General features: G+C 42.9%; 1 protein-coding gene across 1 annotated transcript in view; it reads left to right on the forward strand.

The window, feature by feature from the left end:
* The window catches only part of LOC138686525 (collagen alpha-1(I) chain-like), a 31,888-nt gene that overhangs the window by 4,500 nt on the left and 9,923 nt on the right, over window positions 1–17,465 (forward strand). The window lies entirely within an intron of this gene.

The following is a 17,465-nucleotide window of genomic DNA, read 5'->3' on the forward strand; positions in this document are numbered from 1 at the left end:
AGTTATGTACAGAAACTTACCACTTTGCAGGACATTGTCCAAATAACAAATAAACAAAAAAATTCCATTAAAATGATACAGTTACTGCTGGGGCAGTAGCAAGCTTCCTCTTGCTGGTGAAGTAATGAATTTCATTGTTCTAGCCACAAGACAGGCATTGCAGTGAATCTGAATTTATACCTTACTTGTCAACAGGTTTTTTCATGGTGCAAACTTTGTTATTTGACTGCTAAACTCAACACACTGAGAAGGAGCAATTTTCAGAAGGCAGTTGCTTAGTATCCCTGGGAAGCAAACTCTGAAAGGAGTCCCTAAAGGAATGCTGAAATACTGAAGACCCGTAAATTACTAGACATTTTTCTAGCTCCCATGAATCAGACAACAAGATGTCCATTAATAGTTTCCATGTCCGATATCACTTCATTTGTTAGGCCCATGTCCCTAATAGAAACTTTCACCATCATTTGTTTGCAATTGGTGAGAAGATGCCGGCCAATTTTTTCCAGGTCTGGCATTCAACACCAACAAAATCACAAGGACTTTTGTCATTCTTTTGAGTGGTCCCAGACTTTCAGCACAGGTTAATCAGATCTTTCTTTAGGGTGTGTAGGAAAAGGGAGGGGGGGGGGGATCAGCCTTGTAGGGTATGAAGAATACGGATTTGGAAAATGTGTTTTGCTCTTTTTAGGTGGGGTTGGGATGTAGGAGGAGTCAAATCTTGTTATTTCAAAAATACAGGAATATCAAGCTTTCCCCCCCTTCTTTTCGCTAGAGGAGTCCTTGCTGAATCAGTGAACAAAGACATCACGGTGAAACTGACTCTTTCACAGAGCAATCTTTTAAGCTGTTTGTTGAGCAGGTTTGTAGAGTTAGGGAGCAGGGAGACAACCTCCTGCTGCGATGAGCTTATCCACCATCCTTCCTCTGCCCTGCTGGGGTACCTCACGAGGGATGCAGGCAGCAAACGAGGGAGAGCCCAGACTGCAGCACTGAAAGGACCTGTACTGCAAGAGCCACGAAGATGGGGCCCATTCTGATTTTACCCATTTGAGGTTTCTTTCAAAGAAAGGGAATCATGGGATAATCCCTCACCTTCCTGGCCCCTATTCCCATCCATGTTTTTCTTCCTTTGTCCCACATGAACAGGCTAAGTGCTGAAGGAATAACAGTAAGGATACGAAAAATGCCCAAATCAGAACAGTGCTCTTTGCTGGCTCTCTTTGTCCATCAGTCAAAGACACTGCAAAGAAGGAATAGAGTAGGAACAGGCTGTTTCACCCCTATTTTGTATTTTCATAGTCAAAGGGAATAGAAACATGCTCTCCTCATTGTCAAGAGAATACAGAATTTCCTTTCCCTCTGTCTTTGTGATGGGAAAAAACAGTTGTAGAGCCAAAGTAAATCAAAATAAATTCTTGCAATTCCTATCCATCACTGAACTTACATTTTCTCTTCTCAGTTATTTTTCTCCCAATGTGCTTTATACTACTCTAAGAAAAATGTGTTCTTTAAATCCATGCCTCTACGAAACTTTGCTGGGAAGCTCTCGTTAAGAAAACTGCAAGCAGTCTCTGGTGGTCTGAATGAATCTATGAAGCCTGCTCTGATTATCCTTTTCCAAAACATAGTAGGATTTAGTTAACTTGACAAGATGAAGGATTTGAGGAAATGTTTTACTCCAGAAACATCAGCAGCTGTACAGCTGGGGGCTGATCAAAACAGCGCTCGGAAGTATAACTGTAGCCTCCGCCGTTAACAGGGAAGTCAGAGGCACGCTGTTCTGCTTACAGGAGGTTAAAATATATAGGTAGTTAGACAGTTTGAGTGGACAGAAGCCATTGTAAATATCTGAAGAGTCGAGTGCTTTTTTTTACTGGGAGACAAATGGTCCCCCAGCCCACTTAGCACCTGCCAGTGCCTCTCTGCTGCCCTTTGCCCTGTGGGGCTGCTTCTTCTGACGGCTTCTGAAGCTCTCCCGGCTTCAAATTCCTTCTCCGTATGTTGGCTTTTTTCTTTGCTGCCTATCCCAATATTGACTTAGGAAAGAAGGAGAGTTAAAAATAGCTAGCTCCCGTACAGTCTACAGACCTTCTGCCTAGCTTTGCTTTAGGCCTGTGAATCACAAACATTGGTTTAAACCATCATTAGCATCTGAATGGAGATAAGGGGCACAAGAGGAGCTAGGGTAGGCAGTCACCTTGTATAAGTATTACCCCTCAATTATTTTGAAGATTAGGAGAGAAGCAGGATCACAGCGGAGGATGTTTGCATCCCTTTCAGCAGCGGGGGTTATTTGGAATTAAGGATGTAACAAATTTGCTTTCAAAAAACCGTCTTGGATCTCTCAAAGAGTCCACTGGAGCCTGAGTGAAGCCTGCTGTCATTCATGGGTAGCTTCGTTTCCTTCCTTCTCCTCACTGCCATCCTTGCCTCTAAACTGCTCTGCCTGCCCAAACCCAGGAGAAGCAAGTGTGAAGTCCCAGGTCACTGGGTACGCAGTGTGAAGGGGGATGTGTGTGGCGTGGAGGGGGGTCTTACTGTAGTGGGTGGCACAGCTTTACGAAGGTCAGTAAACCTGGGCTCCATCAGACCACCAGAGAGAGTGGGTTTCCCAGCTGGAATCACTCAAACATGTGGCCCTGCACTGAAAAACACCCTCGCTCCAGTCTCCAGGAATGCATCTCTGCCATGGTTAGTAAAAGTGTCCCAGAATATCTCAGCGTCGCAATGTTACACAAGAAGAGAGCCAAACTCTGAGAGAGACACATTCGAATTGGGATTAAAACCAACTGCTGGCTTCCCACCCAGAAGCAAAAATAAACCGAGCAGCAGCGGTAAGCACAGGCACCACGGGCTCCCTCCGCCCAGCTCCACGGCTTCGCCAGCTCTGCAACTCCTGCAGCATCTCCAGGAGCCGCAAGCAGAAAGGAGACACCACAAAAGTCAAACCCAAAGTAGGCTGTGGTGAGGTGTCCTTCAGGGAGAAAAGCTTTCAGATCTCTATAGCGGTTAAAACATGCCGGGAGTGACTGTTTTGACCCTGGGTGGATTTTGAGAGCAGGTGGTGAATCCAAAATATCCCAGCAGTGTGGTTTTCTTTGGCAAGGAGTCAGCGGTGAGAAATCTGATGTCATCCTGATGTCAGAGCTTGAATGTGACACATTGATATGGCAACGTAAAGACTAACCCATGTGGACTTGGGTCTCTACCCTTTGCTGGGGAGGCCCGAGGACGAGTCCCACCACACAACGAGCCTGCAGATGTGGCCAGAGGGGCAGGATGGTAACACGCTCGAAGGGATGCTTGCTGGCATGCCCTGGCAGCAACCTGACAGTCCTTGAGGCAGAATGTAGATGGAAGGCGTGCAGCCACCAACCACACAGGCCATGGGCTGCTTGCGAGGCTGCTCTTCCCTCGTCGTATCTTTGTGGCTTTGGAGCCTGGAAAAGAGCATCCCTGTAGCTCCAGCCATGGAGCATCAGGAGGGTTCAGCTCTGGGAACCACAGGAAGGGGGAAGGAAGAAAGAGGGATTGTACAGAAGCTCTAAAATAGCCAAGAAGCGATTTTATATTTATGCTTTATTTCATTCTTCAGTTTAAAAGTGGAGGCAGAGCTGAGATAGGGTAAGATTGGGTGGTGTTACACATCTATGATCCCTCCACAGCAGGCTGCAATGCCACTGTTTGACATCTTCTGCAGGAAGAGGGACTGAGTTTCCTCTGCGTGGTTGAGTAAAACAGGAGCACCAATGATAAAATGGTAAAAATCCACCCTCCCTCACTCCTCTGTTCATTACCACCTGAAGCTTTGCCCACTCGCAAAACCTGGTGGAGCGCCCTTGATGCCAGAGGTGTCCTGCAGCCTGACAGGCATCTTCAAAACTGAGCTCTGTTGGGAAAGATCTGGGCACAGTCCGTGGTCTCCTGAATGCAGGGATTACGCTGAGACCTGGAACCTGAACCAGACCACAGTGCAAGAAATGCCGCATGCAGAGGGTACAGGCAGAGCTTGCATCCTCCTAGTTTTTACAGTGGTGGTGACAGGTCTCCAGGCTTATTGAAATGCATTGATGCCAGCCCTTAAATTCTCCATCTGGGTGGGGAGTGGTTTTGCTGATGATTAGAGCAGACATAGTGATTAGGTCCACATTAGGAGCATGAGTTTGGAGCAGGGAAAATTCAGGGTAGAAGGAACAGCTAAGCCTGTGGAGAAAGCATAGGCAGAGGCTTGTGTCCTCTTGGTGGGATTTAAGTTAGTTACGCACTTAGCAATTCACTAAAGCAGCTACAAGGCTACAAAGGTGCAAGTTTAGACTGCCTAGCATTTCTGTTCATATTAGCTTGGAAACCTTTGGGCCCATGTATATCACACATGAAATACCTGTCAGAGTTACAGTCCAGGAGACTGGGTTTGACCAAGTAAATAAAACTGATCAGCTTGTGTTTAGTGCTAGTTGTAAAGGAAAAAAAGACCAGTCACTTCGCAGATGCAGTGACTTTACTGGTGTGAATGATAACTGTCGAAATCCACAAAGTTACAGTGAGCAAAGAACTGGACCAAGAGGATGAGCCTGCTTTCTTTGAAGTCACAGTGATCACCCATTATGTTTTTCACTTTTGGAAAACTGAAATGGTAAAACAGAAAATCTGTGAGGACAATAGTATATGTAACATGCTGTATCTACGGGGGTCAGTTAGACATCTCTCAGAAAAATCAGCATTCTGAAGGTGGTTCTAAGAAAAGTTTATAGCGGTTTTGTTTCACTCAATCTATGTTAAGAACACCACTGAAAGGACTTTGTTTTGGAAACACATAAAAACCAGAGCCAACTTTCCACTTCCAGCATCTCCCATTCAGAAGGAATGTGCAGAAGACCTTGATATGATATGAATTAAAAGGATTCTGTCTTTGCCAGCCCTAAATTCCAGGAAGTGAAACACAGCATCCTCATCTGCTCTTGCAGGGAACATTTGGTTTTACTCTAGCCTAAATACCAGACTGTTTCCTAAATCTCAAGAAGTTGACCGTTTGCTTAGATTCCTCAGCCTCTCACAACAGAGCGGCAGGCTCTACACAGGCATTTCAGGCGCTCTTGCACGCCGTCCAAAATCAGCTCCTGCCCCTAGGGATTTAGAGGTGCCTCTGGAAGAAACACAATGGGACTCCACTGTGAGCAGAGCTGGTGGGACAGAGCTGGTGGGACAGAGCTGGTGGGACACGCAGCCTGCCCAGAGGCCCCTCGGTGGCAACGCGCAAAGTGATGGGCCAGGAGATCCTTTGCTATCCGAAGCCAGGCTAACACACCAGCTTGTGACCTGCAGGGGAGTAGATTTCATAAAGTAGATTCAGAGCTTCATGAAAACCTTCCATAGCCCTGCAAGGGCTGCTTTCGGTTATTGCTTCTTTCCTTCCTCTCTATAGTGTCTTCCATTATTCTACTTTCTGTGCACAGGCAGTGGGCATCCTACCCATCTAGCACACATAGTCCCAAAAACGTGCAGAAATTTTCTGGCCCCAGCTTCTGAACTGGCGGATATTACCGAGCCAGTCCCTCGCTCCCTGCAGAGCAACTGGGCTGATGCTTTCCGAGTGCGAAGTGCATCACGCTAGCAACATCTGACACTCTTCAAAGAGGTTGTATGCTGCATCTGGTGGAGACGCTGGATTTGCTGCTATCATGGAGAGGAAGGATGCAGATAAAGAGGCTTCTGCAATCACCAGACAGCTATTAAAATCTAGAAGCCCTGATACTGAGGACAATTGGGTCAATAAAAATCTTAAATTTGTCAGGATACCTATGCCTGCTGTCAGTTGGTAAACCACCACCCTGCCTGCTTCCCCCTCCTCTCACCAAATTCTACTGATGCTGGCATCCCAGAAGCACAGGACTGGGGCAGCAGAGCAAATAGTCAAGCATGACGAAGTGTGTGGGGTTTCTCCTGGTTTAAAAAAACTCACAAAAAAGCAGTAACATACTAAATATTTTACTAAATATTTTCTGAAGTTGCTGAGGGATTTAAATAGTGGGCAACATGACTCAGAGGTAGTATAGTAGCTTTTAATCTTGAAAAATAATTAATTAGACACAATAGCATATTTTGGCAAGCATTGCTCTTTCCCAAACATTAAAAAAAAAAAATTATCATTGTAATAACTACATAAGAATTAATCAGGGACTCCATAAGCATTTGGTCAAGACCCGTACCTCTGGATATCATATATAAAAAGTCTTTCTGCTTGGCCATGCTACCTGGGGCCTGGGTTAACATCAGCATTCCCAAAACTCACTATAAGGTGGTTAAAAAACTTCATTGTGCTATACCCATATATATATCACCTCCTGTCAGAGGTTCTCTTTCAGCATCACTATGGAAGAAACTTGGGACAGTGAGTGTAGCTCAGTAGGGCATCTCCCATCCAAAATCCCTCTATAGCTAAGAGTGTAAAATCACTGCTCCACATGGGCTTCTGGCTGCTGCTAACATAAATGAAAAAGCTTCAACTAGCCAAAACAGGTCACTGCTTTTTGCTGGAAATTTTTAACAGATGCTGGTGGGAGTTTTTTAAATTTTCTCCAAGAAATCTCTTCTTTTTTGACAAAATTAAGAAAACCCAAATTGTAAACTAGAAAAATCTATTTAAAACACTGTCAGGTTCTCATTTTCCACATTTCTTTATGAGTTTCCTTTTTCCCTTTTTTTCCCCAAAGCATATAGAAAAAAAGGGGGGAAAAAAGAAAGAGAGAAGAATACAAACATCCCTGCTGCATGGTGAGTCTCTCCAGCTCGAGAGCTAACACTGAACACCCGGGTTATCTCAACTCCGAACTCCAGTTGGGCTTGTTTACTACTTTGTGCAACGATGCAGGCGTGCTGGCTCGCTTTCAAGCTGTTGCAACAGCCAGCCACATCCTGAGATTCTTCCTCCATCTGTCTGCTGTCAGACTGAAGCACGTTCCCATTTACTGGACCGGGGACAGAGAAAAATTGGGTCAAGAGAAAGACAGGTCGATGCTCGCTCCTTTGTGGCAAAACCAGTGCTGAAGCTTTGAGCTGTGCTGGTGGCACAGGCAGAGCAGATGCTTGCTGCAGTTCTGGACTGAGTCAGGAGATACATGCCCGAGAGAGAAGGAGACTGTGATGGGTTTGGTCTATCTAGGGATCCAAGACTTCCCTAAGCAATTTTGAGAACAGAGAGTGGTGAAAAACAGGCACAGGAATGAAGAAATGCAAACAGTTCCTTTCCAGCTCCTTCTCCTTCTGCCACCAATATCATCTGGTTAGAGCTGATGTGGCTGAGTATGGGTTTAACAGGCAGAGTGACTGTAATCCTATGTGTTCTGATAGTACATCAAAAGACAGGATAGTGAAAAAATACATAATTTTATGAAAATATTGACAAGTGTATGGTATGCTGCCTTAAGAAAATGAGATATGCAGTATTTTTAGTAACATGGATAACAGTTATACAAGAAAAACTTAGAAGAAGGTGACTACACGCAATATTTAGGCTGATTTTTACTTTATTTGACAACTGCTTTGAACAGAAAATAGCATTTTAGAAAGATTTTTCATTTCCTATACTCATATCAAAAGGATTTTGAGGTGCAAAGGTCACTCATTTTTCTAAAGGGTGTGGTGATATAGATCAAAAAGTTGTATCATGGCATGAAATTTGCTTCATTACAGACTTTGATCACTATCAGATTGTTATGATTCCTATTGGAGAAAAACTTTGAAAAAATCAAGTCCCAATAGCACAGTTCTGAAATGCCATCTCTAGCATTTCTTTTGAAATCCCTTTGAAATATTTTTGTCACACTATTTGTTCTTACTAGTTTGTTTTTCTAATCTTTGAGTTTAATCTTTTTAGCAAAAAAATCTGAATAGCTCCCTCACAAGAGAGAAGAAATATGCCAGGTTTGTTTAGTATATTATATATTACTTGCCACTTTGATAATTACCTAATTTGCAGGCATGGGCATAATTTCAAGTTGGCAGTGTCACCTTAAACTATGATTTCAAGAACGCTGATTTATTAACATGACCTGACAGATTCTCATAAACCAGCAAAGTTGTGCAATGCTTCTCCTGTGTTTCCATCCTTTAGCACAGTTTTTTCTCAGAAAAGAAGGGCATTGCAGCATTTCTGGATCAATGTAGATATAACTTCACAAGACACCTTTTCTAGAGAAAGATTACCATAATTCATTATTTCCTCCTCTAACTAATCCAGGAACTGTCAAAAACAGCTTGATTTACTGTCTAGAATAAATGAATGGAAAAACAAAACATAGGAAACCATAGGAGTAAGCTACTTACAGAAGCAGTTTATTATTGTACTTCTCTATGCACTTATATATGCAAGCATACTTTTCTTCTGGCAACTTTCTCGATTTCTCCACATTTTCCCTTCACACTTGGGTTTGTTTCCAACAATTGTTTGTTTGCTTTTAGCATTTTGTCATTTATTTTTTATTGCAGTAAGTACCAGTCGAGATCAGGGTTCTGCTGCGATAGATGCTTTGTATACACACATGTACATATATATGGATATATAAAAATATCTATACAGCCTGTCCCACAGCCTGCAGTCACATGCGTGTGACAGACCAAGTCAGAGGCTGCGTGACAGTCCTTGTTGCCAGCTCCTGTCTCAGACCTCGGTCAGAGGGGCAGTCAGCAGAGCTCAGCTCTGGCTCAGCCGCCGTGCGCAGGTGAAGCTGCTCTGGCCCCGGTTTCACCTGAGACAGAGGAGCTACTGAGCGGTGAGTGCCACTGCACCACGGTGGGCTCCGCGCACGAAGCGATGCCTGTTCTGCACCAGGCAACGCTCTAAGCAGACATGCCAGGTTTCACAAGGGGACATTTCACTTAAACAAGAAGCTTCTCAAAACGTTAAAGTTAAAAGGAAATCAGAAAAGGAAGAATCCGGGCTTTGTGGCCAAGATAAGACTGTAACAACAGCTGTACCAAGTCAGATCACAGGCCCATCTTGACCCTGACCATGGCCAGCAGTGAGCAATACAACAATAGAGGCAAATGCATAATGTTACTTTCCTAGAGTACCAATCTAGCCTGCAACAATTTATATCTCAGAAGGAGTTCCTTCATGTTTAATAGTTCCCAATGTCCATGAATTTTTTCAATTGCACTTTGTATCCCAGCAGATTTTTAGCCTCTGCACATCCAGCATCAAGGAATTCCTTGGAAAGAAGTGTCAGCAGAGCCTCAGGAGAGATGAGTGCCACTGACAACAGTATGGACACTGGCAAGGTCAGACAGACTCAAAGTCAAAATGGGGAAATCAGATTTGGGGGATGCCAATAAAGAAAAACATAAATTACAGCAGGCAAATAAGAGGAAGGAAACTAACAGGAAGGGTCATCATAAATTTCATAAAGAAAAGTACAAAAAGTTTAAAAAAGCAGTAAGGGATTCTTTACCTATATCGGAAAGAGGATCTCATGGGAAGAACCCGGGGACTCACTGGGTCACTGAGGATAAAAGGAAAAACTCAAAATAAGCACATTCCTAAAAAGATAAGTAATCACCCTTTGTTTATGTTTATCATCAGAAATATGGAAAGATGCCTGCTGTGAACTTGCTCACTTCCTTTAAGAAAACTGAGGCCATCTTGGAGACAAAGAAGTTAGAAGAAACCAGAGTTTACAGAGCAGTAAGTTGCCAGTTCCAGATGTTGTGTATCTAAAAGCTGTGATGAAGCTCAAGGCTGGAAGAGCTGAGCAGCCTGGGACAACACACAGTCTCCATGGTGGCTCTTCCAGGAGGCCAAAGGACTGCGAAGACCACGGCTGCTCTCCAAAAGCCTCTCCAGAGCAGCACAGCAAGGAAGAGTCTGCCAATAAAGTCTATTGAGATCAAGTTGGGAAGCATCACTGGTAGACAAGAGGACCGGGACAGTAGACAAAAAAGAACTTAAGGACTGAAGTGAGAGAAATGAGATGAAATCTGGCTTGAGAATGTGCAAGATCGTGTACCAATGGACTATGAACAGGTTTTGCTGTGGAATAAGAAAGACTGTAGACTGATGGGAAAATTTTGAGCTCCTAGATGTGTAATGGCCAAAATAAAAAAAATTTAAAAGCAAACAGGTAACAGGATGTATCAGGATAAGAATTGACATCAGAGAGATGGAAGAATAAATGCCGCTGTAAAGGCACTGGGTAAGATCTCAACTGAAATAGCCTGTGCAGCTGTATTCAAGCACACCCAGGCAAGGTAAATCCTAGGTACAGGAGAAGGGCTACCTTGAAAATGGAAGGATAAGAGGACACCTAAGGAGCTTGGGTATGTCAGCCTGGAAAACTGAAAACTGAAGAAGTATAAATGTCCTGTAAATGTATCAGCAAGAGTAAATACCAGAAGGGAGAAGATCCCTTTAAGAAAAAGCAAAAGAATAAATGCGTTAACAGGTATTGGTAAATAAAATAACAGTAAAGAAGTAAATATTGATCATGCCCACATTTAGGCTGGTAATCAAAATGTTTCCAAGCACCAGATTGATGAGGTTAGAAACGGTCCACTAAAATGGTGGACTAGTCACCTGGAGCCCTGCAGCAGCCTGAGAGCAGTGAGGACAGAGCTGTGCCTAGCTTCACCTGGGAGGTGAAAGACCTCTCATGGCCCTAGCCTTGGAGGACCAGGCTCCATATAATCCTGAAGAGCATTTATTTTGCCAGAAGAATGGGACAGCAAAGGCAAGCATGACATCAAAACTGCTGCATCCCATCCCCAGTTTGGGGAACCAAGCTATGAGGCAATGGCTCCTGTTATGGGGAGGAGGCATCTCCCTCACCAGTAACCTCTGTTGTATACACACCAGTTCTTCCCTTGCTGGTGGCCACAGTAATGGCAGTCTGATTTTTCAGAGCTTTTAGATACATAGAAGAGGCAGAGATTTGCCCATGCTGAGAATTAGTGCTGAATTATGACACTCCACAAACCACTGCGGTGCAGAGAGGAATACACCTCTTTAGCATTATGTTTAAAGGTCCTAAATAAAAGGAAACCATGAACTGCACCAATATTAACTGGCTTGTTAGAAGCTCAGTGTTTGCTCAGGATTTCCTAGGTTACCGGGCAGGTCATCAGAAAGATTACACTTTTCTGAAGCTTGCAGTAGTTGGCTGGTAGCTACGGCTTCTCCTCAGTATTGAGTTAAAATGGTGGGGGAAGAGAGAGAAAAAAGACCGGGAATGGAACCAAGACTGCAACCTGTTAACTTCACTGAGACCTGGCACGCTCCTCTGAGAGCAGCTCAGCACGTTGTTAGTGCATCAGTTTGTGAAGTCTCCCTTCTCACCACACAACCCTTCAGAAGTTGGCTGGAGATGACAGCGTAGCGCAAAATACCTTGGCGATGTGCTGGATTGTCTTATTACACTACCATGAGTAAAGGAACGCTATTAAGTCAGGCATAGCTGGAAGCTGTATTTGCAGAGTGGTCTGGACCTCATGTTATTTATATCTGTAAAACGATTAACCCTTGCACTCTTCTTTCAACACGTCGATTCTTTTTTTTTTTTTTAAATGATAAAGGGAATGAAGTCTGTGAGTATTTCTTAAGTAACTCTGCACACAGCTGCCATCGTTGCTTCTCTCGAGGGTTTCTCTCTCTTCAGCACTCAAATCTAAGTTTCTTCAAATAATTGTATTTGGCTGGTACTGTGCCAGCCTCCTCTCACTTGGATATACATGTTGCCTCTTGGTTGCTGAGAGACACAGAACGGAGATTTCCCCAAGGTGGAGGGAAATATTTCCTTCTGCTTGCTCAGGCTCACAGGGCAAATGCCACCCTTGCTTTGTGAGTTTACCTTGTCAGCTCTCTCTCCCTTTCTTCTCTCCTGCTTCCAGAAACAAAAACATTTTGCCTTGAACCAAACTTCCTGCTTTCCACTTGTTATTTTTGTGAATGGTATAAGGAAAATGCCTGCTATTCTTTACTCTAGCAATCAGCCAGATATTTTTGCACAAAGCTTTGGGACTATGTAGCTGGACAGGGATGCTCCTTCACCTCTGCGGGTGTATGACTCACCCTCCACCTCTGGGGACACCATCTGTGACTCAGGGGGCAGAGATCTGTATTTTGAAGCTGAAGGATGATACTTCTGTTTCTATGCTCACAGCTCATTGAGTTTTAGAAACAATTTATGTCAACTGCATCCTGAGTCTGTGCCACATGGCTCCGCTAACATACCCACAAAATCTATTAGAAAAATACACTGGTTGACTGCATCGATTTAAAATGTTGCATGTTTCCTGCAGAGTGACAAATTCCAGCATTAACCAATGGAAAATGAGGTCTCTGTATCAGCACACATGGAAGCAGGAGGGGATTAGAGTCCTTTCAATAATCAAAAATGCATAAAGTTAAGGCTTGATTCAAAGCCTGAATCAGAACCCATTGAATTTGCTGGAGTAAGTCCAGAGGCTGCAGTAGGCTTTGGATCAGTTCCAGCCTGCAAAAAATAAATAGGTGAAATTTAATATCCTGAGATATATGGGAGCCCACATTAGATGAGCTAATAATTTCATTTCAGATTTCAACTGTGTGCATCTTGTCAAGTCTGAGGTTTTTTTAGCCTCTTAAAAACAGTTGTAGCATGAATGGTCTGAAGAAAACACAAAGTAGATGTCTACACTACGCAGCAGGGCATGTTACAGAGATCCCAGAGCCACTGCTGACTGCACGCTGTCCCCTCAGCTGCATGGCACCGTGCCCAGGCTAATAAGACCTGCTGAGCGACAGAGTTTGTTAGCGTCATAGCAGCTTGGCTTTTAGAGTTTCTCATCTCCTCTGCTTCTTGCATGCATCCCCACATGGAGACTCCACCAGTTTCTGTCCTATCTGCTCAGCTGCTCATGGGATTGCTCCCTGATATGTTTCTCACAAAATGGGTCAGGTTAGCAAAAATCCCCTCTTTAAACCAATTAAGTTAACCTGGTCCATCTCTGTTGACTATAAAAAGGGAAGGGCTTTATGGGAGCCGCTCCACGGGCAGATGCAAGCAGTAGGGAGCTAGCAGGAGGGTAAGGACAAAGAGCTGCACCAGGCCATCTTCCGCCACCCAGCTGCCACCAAAGAATTTACCCCAAAAAGTTTACTGCAGAAATATTGCCATGGTCTGTCATCTAAAAATGCTTGTGCCTTTTTCTCTCTTAAAAACAGTGCACCAAGTCCTGAACATCCTATTCTAGGCAATGCTTGCAGCCTTCTGTAACGCAGACTCTTGGCCACTGACACAACTGTTTTGTGTTTGAGCAAAGCTGCAGCTCAGCTCACAGTCAGGAGTTTAGGATTCAGCATGATATTGATAAGCAGGCATCAAACAGCATGTAGAACAAACACAAAGAAAAACAGAAAAATCCTTTACTGATTTGTTTCATCACACTTCAATTCTTACAGGAGAGAAAGCAAATGTAGAAGGAGAATGGTATTGCTCCACCTGCTATTAGTTTCAAAGCAGAAAAACTTTCCCATCATCATAAACACACAAACACCAGCATGGTGGGATAACATTTTTCCCAGACTTCGGTTTCATCAAGTCTTATTCCCTCTTGAGACAGTTGATTATGTTTCTATGCAAGAAGAAAGACTGTGATTGCAGGATTCTTGCTAATGTTGCGCTTTCTAAATATTAAAAGGCAGCAGTGGCAATTTTGCTGAAAGGAGATGTGGTATGTAACATTTTCCCATCATGCTTTAAAGCTGCTTTTAAAGTGGAGCGAATCAGCGCTGTTTTCCAAATTATGCCAGGAAGAAGCTATAACTCTTAAGAACTCTGGAGGAATGGAAATAACAGTTGGTTGTTTTACTGTAAAAAACAGTATTACTCTAATAATGAATCATTTCAAACCTTCACACAGTCCATTATAACAATATTTTAAATCAAACTGTAAGGGAGTTAACCCCATAAATCTGAAAATGGGCTAAGCCCTCTGGGAACGACAGTACTTTCTTGATAGGCCAGATTCTGCACCACTGAAATCAAGAAAGATTTTTACTTTCCTGGGAAAAGGTATGAGGAATTTATGTTGTCAAAGTTCAGCCCACTGTTTTAAATGACATCAATGCCAACTGAACATATTGAGTGCTCTATTATAGGCATTTTCTCTCATCAGTCAAAATATTTTCCTGAGCAGTTTAACAAAACATTCATTAGCTCAGCATAAAGAGGTCCCACTCTTGCCTACATACGTCCAAATCAGGAGGAGTCCCATTGGACTAACACTACATCACTGCTTGCCTGATATATGAAAGGAGAATCAGGTAAGAGAACGAAGAAGGTGTATGTTACCTGCCATTTAATATAAACTACTCCAGGAAATGTCTATTCACGTGAGAGACTTCTCAAACTAAACACCTGTTCACATTAATTTTATTCAGCTGTATTGTATGTAGTTGAAAAAAATCTGTATACATATATATGTGTTTGGCATTTTAAAATATAGCTTCTTTTCCATTTAAAAAGGCATCAGTCTTTCTCACCCATCACAAGAAAGGCTCTTGCACCATCCCAGCCCCCATTTCTGGTGTACAGTATGGGTTTCCCAACCTTGTGGTACTGCAGAAGTGCTCTGTGAATTAGCAGTGTTTAGGAAGAGGAAGTAAGAATGCCAAGAAACCCCAGTCCCAGTCCCAGTTTGGACAATATACCAGCAGAGTAAATCTGGGGCCTGATACGGAAACTTATAAAGATCACTTGAAACTGTGGTCAACATTAATATAAAGAAGTAATGTCATTAATAAAAGTGCATTTAACATTTTACGCTGTGTGTGCTACCCCCATCTGGAGCTACTCTATATCATGTGCAAAGGTGCTTCTAGATAAAAGCTCAGAGAAGTTAATGTGTAGTTACTGATATCATATCATTCTGGTACTACTGACTTTTTTTTCCTTATAAAGCTGTCAAAATAATATAGTAGATATAAATCAGACCTCTTCGGTTTTGGCCCGGTCTTTGCCTCTTTGCCAAGGCTGCATGAGCAACATTCCCTCAACAGCTCTCGACTTCATGACGGGGAGAGCAGAAAATCCCATCTGATATTCTTTCATCGCATATCTGCCGTACAGCAACCAAGTGTGAGCTGCTCTAGGAGCTCACTCTGAAGCACACCCCGCTCTCTGACAGCCATGGTATAGGTTGGACGGCAATGGTGGAGCTGGGAGGAGCAAGGGTCTCGACCCCACTTATTCCACGTTTGCTCACCAGTAAGTTTCATTTCTTGCCTACCAAAGGAGTAACGGTGAGTTACTAGCCCAGACTGCCTATGCATCTACACGTAATTGCTATTCCTAAATCAAAGGTATTTCAGATTTCCTCTGTTAGATCCCCTGGTTCAAAATAAAGCCCCTTTGAAAGGCTACTACTCACCCTAAGGAATAACCTTCCCCAGGAAGAACCGTAAAAGGTTCACAAGCAGAAGTAAAGATAAAGATATGGAGTGAGGAGTGGGCAGGACTGGAAATTAGACCTCCCACCCACATAAAAAAAAAATCCAAACTGAAAATCCTCCCACCTCTTACTACACCACCCCCCTGTGCTCAAGTAAAGCAGGAAAATGTAGGAAAATCTAGGAAAATGTAGGAAAATCTCATCTTTGCCTTTGTATGTCCCTCTCAAAGACAGGAAAGTTTCTGAACTGGCAGGGATTACATCCACAATTGTTTTTCTCCCAAATGTTAAGGGTTAACATATAGTAGTAAGGAAACAAACAGGGGGGCAGACAAACTTGTAAGCACAAGGCACCTCCCGAAGAAGCCTGCTGCAACCTTCAGGGCTATAACATAAAGAGCAGCAGAACTTGCCCAAGAAAGTCTAATGCCAGTTTGAATGACATTTTTACGCTGTGAGCCAGACCTGGAGAGGAAGACACTGGCTGATGGAGCTTGACATAAGGGATCTGGAAATGGGAAACTGTCCAACGTTATTTTAGAGCTATATCCAAGGAGAAGGAACTTAGAGCAGCCAGCTCTAGCCATCTACATGGAGGTACCCAGGCTGAGTTGGTTGCCTCTGTATTCATGGAAAGAGAGAGGTGTCTCCAGTGATTCAGGAAAACACTTAATCACATACTTAACCTTTGAAGTGTGCTTAAACAATATTGAATTCTCTAATTAAAAGCCTGGGTACATTTCCAGTGTACAGCCATAGTGATGAGAGATGATTCAATGGACACGAAGTACTAAGAGCATCAATCTACTGTTCCCTCCTATTATAAACTATTTGCAAGATTTCTTTTTTGCCTGCAATGCCTTTAGCTAATCTGGCCTCCTGCAGAAGTGGAAGCAGGATCAGGTCTGTAAAGAAGTCATCAAATAAGAAAGTCTTCTGATTCAAAGGCTTGTTGGACTTGGTTCCCAAGGGGAAATCCCTCTACACTGATGAGTGGGATTAACAATAGCACTGTCAACTCTTCTTGTAAATCCACTACAGTACCTCTAAAATGGTTCACTTGAAACACTATAAACAAGACGGCTCTTTGTGCTGCAAGCAAGATAAGTGTTTGCTTATGGTGAAGTGTGTGTGTGCATGTCTTTCTCTGATGTTCTTTTGAGTATTTCAAGTTGAAATTGTCTATGCAGTATAATGATTATGTTTCTCAAAGAATTTGAACACATTGTTGGGTATTCTAGGCACCTTAAAAAGTAAAATATTCCCTTGACAATGTTGTATCGCAGATGCCAAGGCATACTTACAACATTTTATAATCATTATTTAGAGCAGAGGGTGGGAGGTTGTCTTGTCTTTGACAGTTCTCACATTTCTGCAGTCTGAGTGAATGTGAAACAACAGGAAGCTCTGATACCCTGTAAAATATATAGCATAGCCAATTCTTGTGCTTTCATTTTCTTCCATCCAGTGAGGGTTCATTTTGCCTTGCTTCAGGCATCCAATCTAAGAATTTATTTAAGCAGGCTGGGATACAGTCCATGGAGGAAAGTAAGGGTGCTGAAGTGACCCGAGCCTGTATTTTTTACATGTTATTTTATTTTTCCTTGGGTTGTCCTGCTTACAGTAAAATTGTTTTCAAATGTGTGCTTCAATTATTACCATTCAGTACTAACAGAAAATAATTTGTGTACACATATCAGCTTGAAAACAAAACCAAACCAAACCAGATAACAATGAAATTTCTGCCCAAGGTGCCTTACAGTCTAAAAGTGTGTTTGTGTTTCCTTTTTTTTGAATAAATGGTCACTTGTTATAGTGCCTCACCATCTTCAGAGTGCAGACTGCAAGTTTTCACACCAAATACCAGAAATATGTTTATCTTTCTGAATTTACAGTAAAGCTTTAGTAGTGTTCCTGGATCTCAAAGCCAACAGTCTGATGGCGACAAAATGACAGTAAAACCTGGCGTGCACAGTAATTCAATGTAAAAATTCTCTCACTGAGAATTTAATAAAGGCATTCATTTCTGTTGTTTGAAAATGTAG

The sequence above is a fragment of the Haliaeetus albicilla genome, chromosome 1 (genome assembly GCF_947461875.1).
Source record: "Haliaeetus albicilla chromosome 1, bHalAlb1.1, whole genome shotgun sequence".
In the NCBI taxonomy this organism is placed as follows: Eukaryota; Metazoa; Chordata; class Aves; order Accipitriformes; family Accipitridae; genus Haliaeetus; species Haliaeetus albicilla.